Source organism: Pseudorca crassidens, chromosome 3 (genome assembly GCF_039906515.1).
Source record: "Pseudorca crassidens isolate mPseCra1 chromosome 3, mPseCra1.hap1, whole genome shotgun sequence".
In the NCBI taxonomy this organism is placed as follows: domain Eukaryota; kingdom Metazoa; phylum Chordata; class Mammalia; order Artiodactyla; family Delphinidae; genus Pseudorca; species Pseudorca crassidens.
In genome coordinates, this window is record NC_090298.1 from 157,893,891 (window position 1) to 157,902,229 (window position 8,339).

Below are 8,339 nucleotides of genomic sequence, written 5' to 3' on the forward strand. Positions count from 1 at the left end.
GTTTTTGTTTGTCTTAGGTGCAGGAATTCAAGGACATCTCTGTCAAAACATTAGCTAAACATGAACTAAAGGAACAGAGACTTCAGTGCCTACATACGATAAGGAGTACAGTCATTGCAAAACTAGTTTGGAAAGGTCCCTAAACAAACAGACTACTACAGCCTTCAACAATCCAAAGCCCAGAAAACCCTGGGAAAGTGGGAGAATCTGATTTCCATAGACACCACATTATAATATTTGAAAGCCAAATGTTCAACCGAAAAACTCACAAGGTATACAAAGACATGGAAAAGTATGGTCCATTTAAGAAAACAAATTAATTGATGAAACCATCCCTAAGGAAGCCCAGACTTTTCTCCATTGCATATTCTTGCCTCCTTTGTCATAGATTCATTGACCATAAGTGCATGGGTTTCTTTCTGGGCTCTCTATTCTGTTCCAGTGATGGATGTTTTTGTGCCGGTACCATACTGTTTTGATTACTGGAGGTTAGTAGCACAGTCTGAAGCCAGGGAGCATGATTCCTCCAGTTGTGTTCTTCTTTCTCAAGACTGTTTTAGCTATTCAGGATCTTTTGTGTTTCCATACAAACTTTAAAATTATTTGTTCTAGGTCTGTGGAAAATGCCCTTGATATGTTGATACAGACTGCATTGAATCCGTAGATTTCCTTGGGTATGATGGGCATTTTAACACTATTAATTCTTCCAATCCGTGACCATGGTATATCTTTCCAGCTGTTTGTGTCATCTTTCATTTCTTTTATGAGTGTCATATAGTTTCCTGGGTAGAGGTCTTTTACCTCCTTAGGCAGGATTATTCTTATGTATTTTATTCTTTTTTATGCGATTGTAAATGGGATTGTTTCCTTAATTTCTCTTTCTGATAGTTCACTGTGAGTGTATAGAAATACAAAATTTATATATAGAAATCTATTGTATCCTGAAAATTTACCAAGTTCATGTTTGAGCTCGAATAGTTTTTTGATGGTGTCTTTCAGATTTTCTATGTATCATGCCATCTGCAAACGGTGACAGTTTTACTTTTTCCTTTCCATTTTGGAGTCCTTTTATTGATTTATTTTTTCTTGTCTGATTGCTGTGGCTAGGAGTTCCAAAACTCTGTTCAATAAAAGTGGTGAGAGTGGGCATCCTTGTCTTGTTCCTGATCTTAGGGGAAATGCTTTCAGCTTTTCACCATTGAGTATGTTAGCTATGGGCTTGTCATATGTGGCCTTTATTATGTTGAGGTATGTTCCCTGTATGCCCACTTTCTGGAGAGTTTTTACCATGAGTGGATATTGAATTTTTTCAAAAGCTTTTTCTGCATCTATTGAGATGATCGTATGGTTTTTAGTCTTCAATTTGTTATGATAAGAGACCTAAGACAGCTACAGAGGCTAAGTGTCCTTTCCTTCCCTGAATGGGTAGGTATCCTTGTTCTGCCTTCTAATTGAGTTAGTATCTGAGTAAAGAACTGCCAGGTGTCATTTAGTTCACAATACACTGCTGTGGCAATATAGAAATGAATTTGCCTAAGTCATTTGGCTTTTCTCAATTATAGTAAATGAATATACTGAATGAATACTTCAACGTAAGGAAATGTTCTTAAAAATATATTAATGTAGGCAACTTCAGTGGAGAACTGAAAACAAAACAAAACATTCAGGTAAAGGGCTGAAATAAAAGTACACTCAGTTGTATCCAGTTTCCTCTTGTAAATCTCTCTTTTTAATTTGAGTGGACAGTCACTTGAGAATATCTGACTTGGGCCTAAGGAAATCTAAGCCTTCTGGCCACACTGTATTCTCTTATGTCATTTAGTAAAGACACCAGGTGGGCTGCTGAAAAAAGAGTGGGAAAAACCAATCCCTCACATCCAAAGGACGGCTCTTGAAAATATGTGTGGTGTTGTAGTTATTTTGCTCTTCTGGCCTCAGAAGTTCTAATCTTAACCTTAGCCCCTCATGGAGAGAGCCTTTGTAAACCAATTCCCACATTACTCATTATGTTACCGTTGAAAAAGAGAAACCCAGCTCTTTTCCTGTGCTTTCAACCAGTTATCTTCTTCAAAAATCTGTTTGGATTGTTATACCTTAATCTTGCCTGGCAAGGGACTTATGGGAAGGTTCTTACTGTTTGAAAGTTTGGTGCCAGTATCTGCAAAGAAAGAAGAAAGATGTGTTTATGAAACATCCCAATAGTGAAGGTGTGTGAAAGCAACTTTTGAAAAAGTTAATCTGTCAGAGTTTAGCCGTATTATTACATTTTATTTTATTCATTGAAAATAAATAATTATCAATGAATCCTTTCCAGATTTTCTAGTTTCCCAAAGTTCCCTGTATTCACATTCTAAGAGGAAAAATGGTATTTTAAGTCACTGCTCTCCACCTTATATTATTTATAATCACTCCTCGTGACTTCTTCCTTCCAAGAAACGTGATCCTGAGAAGTGTCCTTTGTTTGTCTTTGTGGAATAAGTGATGAGGATGCATCCTGGAGACCTGTGAGGTGTTCAACTTGTAGCATAATGCAACTAGGATGGAGAGTTCTGGAAAGATCTGGAAAGGTGGGTGGTAAAGTGTGGCCAGATGTGGGAGAAGAGAGATGTACAGAGAGAGGGAGAGGAAATTTTCAGAGGGAGAAAATGAAACAAATACTTAAATAAGTTTTGTTGTGTGGTGTGGGATGCAAGCCTTCCTCTCCCTCTTTCCTTCACAATGTCTTTGTTAAAGACTGTGTTTTTCATTAGTTTTACTAAGATAGGATTTGCCGTTTTGTTTGGATACTGAGAATGGACCCATGGGAACAGTTACATTTGGGTTATCTCTTACTATCTTTAACGAAGAACATAAATATTGGCCACACTATCTATGCACATGCTATCACCATGCCTTTTTTGTTCTCTGTTCATATATCTAAGTCCTCTTCTTGCCTTAAGATCAATCTCAAATCTCATCTGAAATGTACATTTATTGATAGATTCAACCCATAATGAACTGTCCCTTCTTTGTCCTCCTTAGGCTCTGATTATTTATAAAAACTCATTTTTGAACTTAGAGACTGTCCAATATGATATATTAGTTATTTCACCAGCATATGTTATATCCTCAACACAATTATACGCTTTTGTGGGGCTGGGATCATACATTCTGTAGTTTTTCTCAGTACTTACACTTACTTTGATAAAAAGCGCATTCATTCATCTAAACATCATTTATTGGGTGTTAATTAAATATCTCAACTCAGTAAATATTGTTTGAATGAATGCATGCATGAATGAGGGAGTGTGCAATAGGTAGCCTAATGTACCGCCCAATGTGAGAAAACCAAAAACATAAACACAAAAGCAAGCCAAAAAGTGGACCAGGACTTTCTGTAAAATATCCTGCTTTTTGTTGGATGATGCCATGAAAATCAAGATGCTCCTGAAAGGTCTTAATAGCTGACCAAGAATAGTAAACAATTGAAATTCTCTCAGGCTTCTTCAACCCTATCTCTGGACACATTTATACCTCTCAGGCATGGTATTAAAAGAAGAGATTAATAAAGCTTTTATAGATGAGTTGATAAATCTCTAAAGATTTAAGTCTTCATTGCCTGCTAGGTTTTCTCTATTTTGGGTTTCCAAAAGATTTCAATAAACCACAGGATAATTAAAAATTAGACATTATCTTTCTTACCTTGACGTTTTTTGATGGTAAACACCTTTTTATTGTCTCCATAGTGCTGCCCAATTTTCACCAGTACAGTACTTAAGTGAATTTTGCTCTGGTTGGTGGGATATATAAGATGTAAATGAATTGTTTGTATATGTTTTCGAATTCTTCAGAAGGGCCTGGCCATGGAAATACATTGAATATTACTTAAATAACTAAAGTAACTTCCTGAGAATTATTATTCTATTCTGGTTAGGATATATCTGCTCTGGTTTGTTAAAATTTCCCTTTAGAGTGGTTTTAATTTTGTTTCTGATAGGGTCCTAGGATTTATTGCCACACCCATCCTGCATCTGTTTTTCTTTGAATTACTCTCCTTGCAGTTTCTGATTCATACAGGGCCTTACAGGTTAGTGACAACCTGGCCATCACAACGCTGGGAAGGAGAGGCCTACTTTTCAGAGGTGTTGATGTTTTCTGTACCTGAAGGTTTTCAAGAGATATCAATCTTCCTCACCACCGCCCTTGGCCCTCTTAATGGACTAAGCAGTTCCTCATGAAATTTCTGTGGGATATCTGTACCAACTTCTCAATATTGTTCCATCCTGAGTCTAAATTCCTGGCCTCAAGGTAATGTTAGATTTCTAGCTCCAGCCCCTATTTACGTAAGGCCTATACTAAGGAACGGAACCCACAGACATCAGTCCGCTCTTCTTTCTCTGGATTTAATTTCTCTGTTACTTTCTGAAACATGCAGGTGTTCCTTTCTTTCTTTTAATCTCAGCTATGTGCTTTTAACTTTTTCAAAATTGACCCAGAATGTACATGTGTCTCCAGTAAGAGTACATTAAATTGAGCTTAGTCTGCTATTCTACTGGCATATTTGAGATCCAGATAATTTGCTAGTTAACTGGATTCAATGACCTGTATATTTCAGGCATCTAAAACTCACTGTTTTAGCTGTTCCAAATTTCCCTCCTTATAGTTAGTAATTTTCTTGGGAATCTGGATGAGATTAAATGGAATAAAGTTAGTGAGTGGCCCAGGAATGCCTGAAAGTTTGTTTGTCAGAGTGACCAGGGAAAGTTAAGCAAGGAAGAAAAGCAAATGCAAAACAGAATCCCATTATTATGGCTGAGTTTACTCCCAGGATTCCATGCAGAGCTCTCTGTAGAGCTGGGTTGGGTTATAACTTATGCCAGAGCTCTACGTGGGGCTGACACCATCTCATGCCAAGCTCTCAGTTCTGGACTCACGTCATCTCTGGTCCACTCTGTGGAGTGGAAACTTTGGAGGAATGGCCAATGTGTTCCACGGTGTAGGAAGAGGGAAATTGTGAATGTGACTTTCTAAATTGTGGAGGAACTAACCACTGTAAATGTGCCTTGAACTATGTTGTTTAATTTGACCAGTGAGATCAGTGACATTCCCCTTGAATGAAATGCTGCTATGTATATGAGCAGAAAAACAAAACTGGTGTAAGGAATAGATAGCTAGTGGGAAGCAGCCGCATAGCACAGGGAGATGCGCTCGGTGCGTGACCACCTAGAGGGGTGGGATAGGGAGGGTGGGAGGGAGGGAGATGCAAGAGGGAGGAGATATGGGGACATATGTATAACTGATTTACTTTGTTATAAAGCAGAAACTAACACACCATTGTAAAGCAATTATACTCCAATAAAGATGTTAAAAAAAAACTGGTATAAGGAGATGGAGAGACTGGGAGTCTTATTTTCCCACCAATTAACTTTGCCTCTGACCATGACCTTCCCTTTGAGTCTCCTAGACCTTGGGGATGCTCGCAACCCCTTGGGTTGGGTGACGGCAACCCCATCTTCACTAGAACTTCTATAGTGAACTTTTGATTTTTCCCACTCCGTCTCTCCATCGCATGTATGCAGTCAGACATTTGATCTTGGACTTTTCCTGACAAAATGTGCTTGAATGTAACCATTTCTTTTCATTCCCACTGCTACTATTGTCACTGCCTTAACTAGGGCTTTATCTTTAAGTTTTATATAAATATATAAATATCTATATATAAATATAATATACAAATAAAGAAAATATAATATTAATTCTGATGATTTTAACGTCTTTTCTTAAGACTTTTCCTGATAAAGATACACAATATCTTATATAAATATTTTTGTATTATCTGTTCTTTTCTTAGAATTTTAGTCATATGATTCTATCTCTTAGTTTGTCTAGAATTTTTGATTGAATACTGGCTACTTTATTTGGCTTTTTTTGTTTTTCTCAGTGGAAACGTTGTTTTGCTTCAAAATATTTTATTCTAGCTGGAAGTAGCAAATCTTCAAATTACAATTTTTTAAATGCTTTCAAATATCAATACCATGGGTGTCACAAAATCTAGGAAAATGACATTTAAGAATGAACTACTGCCAGCTGTGTCTCTATAAAACTTTTCCCCCACTCTTTTAGCTATATATTCTTTAACTGCCTCCTCATACGACAGTTTATGTATTTTCGAAATCAAATTTTAAGAAATAAACTTTGTAGTTTATAGACATAGATTTCTTGTACCATGGTTGATTAGAATTTGCTTCTAGTTATTAATAGTTTAGAAAAGTTTATTTCAGCTTCACAATTTATTATTGATAATGTCACATTAATTTTCATTGTTAACTTTGAGAAAAGCTCTATGGATTACTTCCTCATAAATATTTACTATTATAAATGCATTACTGATTTCAGTACTGCTATAGGTTTGTGCATTACAGGGATTCTGATAAAATACTCATTCACACCATTCCATTACACACATTGTTGATGGAGTATATTCTTTTATTCATTTATTTATTTATTTATTTATGGCTATGTTGGTCCTCGTTGCTGTGCGCAGGCTTTCTCTACTTGCAGGGAGTGGGGGCTACTCTTTGTTGCGGTGCACAGGCTTCTCATTGCGGTGGCTTCTCTTGTTGCAGAGCACGAGCGCTAGGCACGCAGGCTTCAGTAGTTGTGGCTCGCAGGCTCAGTAGTCGTGGCTCACGGGCTCTAGAGCGCAGGCTCCGTAGTTGTGGCACACCGGCTTAGTTGCTCTGTGGCATGTGGGATCTTCCCGGACCAGGGCTCGAACCCTTGTCCCCTGCATTGGCAGGTGGCTTCTTAACCACTGTGCCATCAGGGAAGCCCCTGGAGTATATTCTTGACAGAAGAAAATTTCCGTTTTGACTAAGCATTGATGAGAACTGAATCTTTGACTTATCTTTCACATGCCTGATGATTGAAATAATTTTCCACAGAATAGCTTCTGGTTTTGTACTTTTCAGTTCTTTTTTTCTTCTTCAAACGCACATGCTTTGAGAGCTGTGAAGTGCAAGACATGGCTATATTGTAAGGTGGTTTTTGTCCTTATGCTTCTGTGTCTTGTGCTAGTTAAGTCAGTAGAATAGTCAGTATGAGTACTGGAAGTTATTCCTGTAATGGGATAGTATATAGTCAATTACATATGGTGATGTCTGAAAATCACATAATAGCCTCACTTAAAACATCTCCTTAGGGCTTCCCTGGTGACGCAGTGGTTGAAAGTCCACCTGCCGATGCAGGGGACATGGGTTCGTGCCCCGGTCCGGGAAGATCCCACATGCCGCGGAGCGGCTAGGCCCGTGAGCCATGGCCGCTGAACCTGTACGTCCAGAGCCTGTGCTCCACAACGGGAGAGGCCACGACAGTGAGAGGTCCACGTACCACAGAACAAAAGAAAATCTCCTTAGCCAGATTTCAAAAAAGCCTGTGGCCATTCCAATATGATCCAACATAGCAGAATATGATAGAAGGAAAATTGGCAAAGAAAGAGACGCTGGTCTTACCTGATGGAAGTTAAAATATCTCACTTTTGACAATTTTGCAAAAACCTATAATTACATGAATTAATTTCTAGGGTTCTTCATAAGACCTCAAAAGGAACCCATAGAGTTGTGGAACAACAATAGAAGCTGCTGTGATGAGAAGCCCAGGCACCGCAACAAAGAGTAGCCCCCGCTCGCCGCAACTGGAGAAAGTCTGCACGCAGCATTGAAGACCCAACGCAGCCAAAATAAAAATAAATAAATAAAAATAAATAAATTTATTTTTAAAAAAGTAATACTCAGGTTTGAGGCATGAGAAATATGATGAGGAGAAATTAGCTAATCCTTTCAGAACTTTCAAAATATCAAACTCAGTCTCTAAGATTTTAGCATTATATACAACATCGGTTACTTATTAGTGGTTTGGGAAGGCCAATTTAAAATTTTCTGATCTTACTGTATTGAAATTCACGGCCCTAATGTTTTCCACATTGACTCTATGAATGATGAAGTAAAGTCAATCATGTATTTCCTTTCCAACTGGGCAGAAAACAAAATTTTGAAAAGTGTTTGGACTACTGACTTTTGATTTCTTCTAAGGCAAGTGTATAGGTAATTTTTATTCCCTGATTAGGAGAAAAATGGTGGAAGAGGGCAGGGTTAAGAATGAAGATTTCAAGAGCGTGAGAGTTAGACGACCAACCAGAGTTCCTAAGGTTCGGTGCCTGTAACTGTCGCCGCCGCTTAAGCCTGCCAAAGCAGTGGTACGGCTGCTGCCCTCGTATTTGCTACCTCTGGAAACATTCTTGCCAGTAGTGGCGGCAGTGGGACTCAATTACCCCCTTTTATCATTCTCTCCAGAAGCTCCAG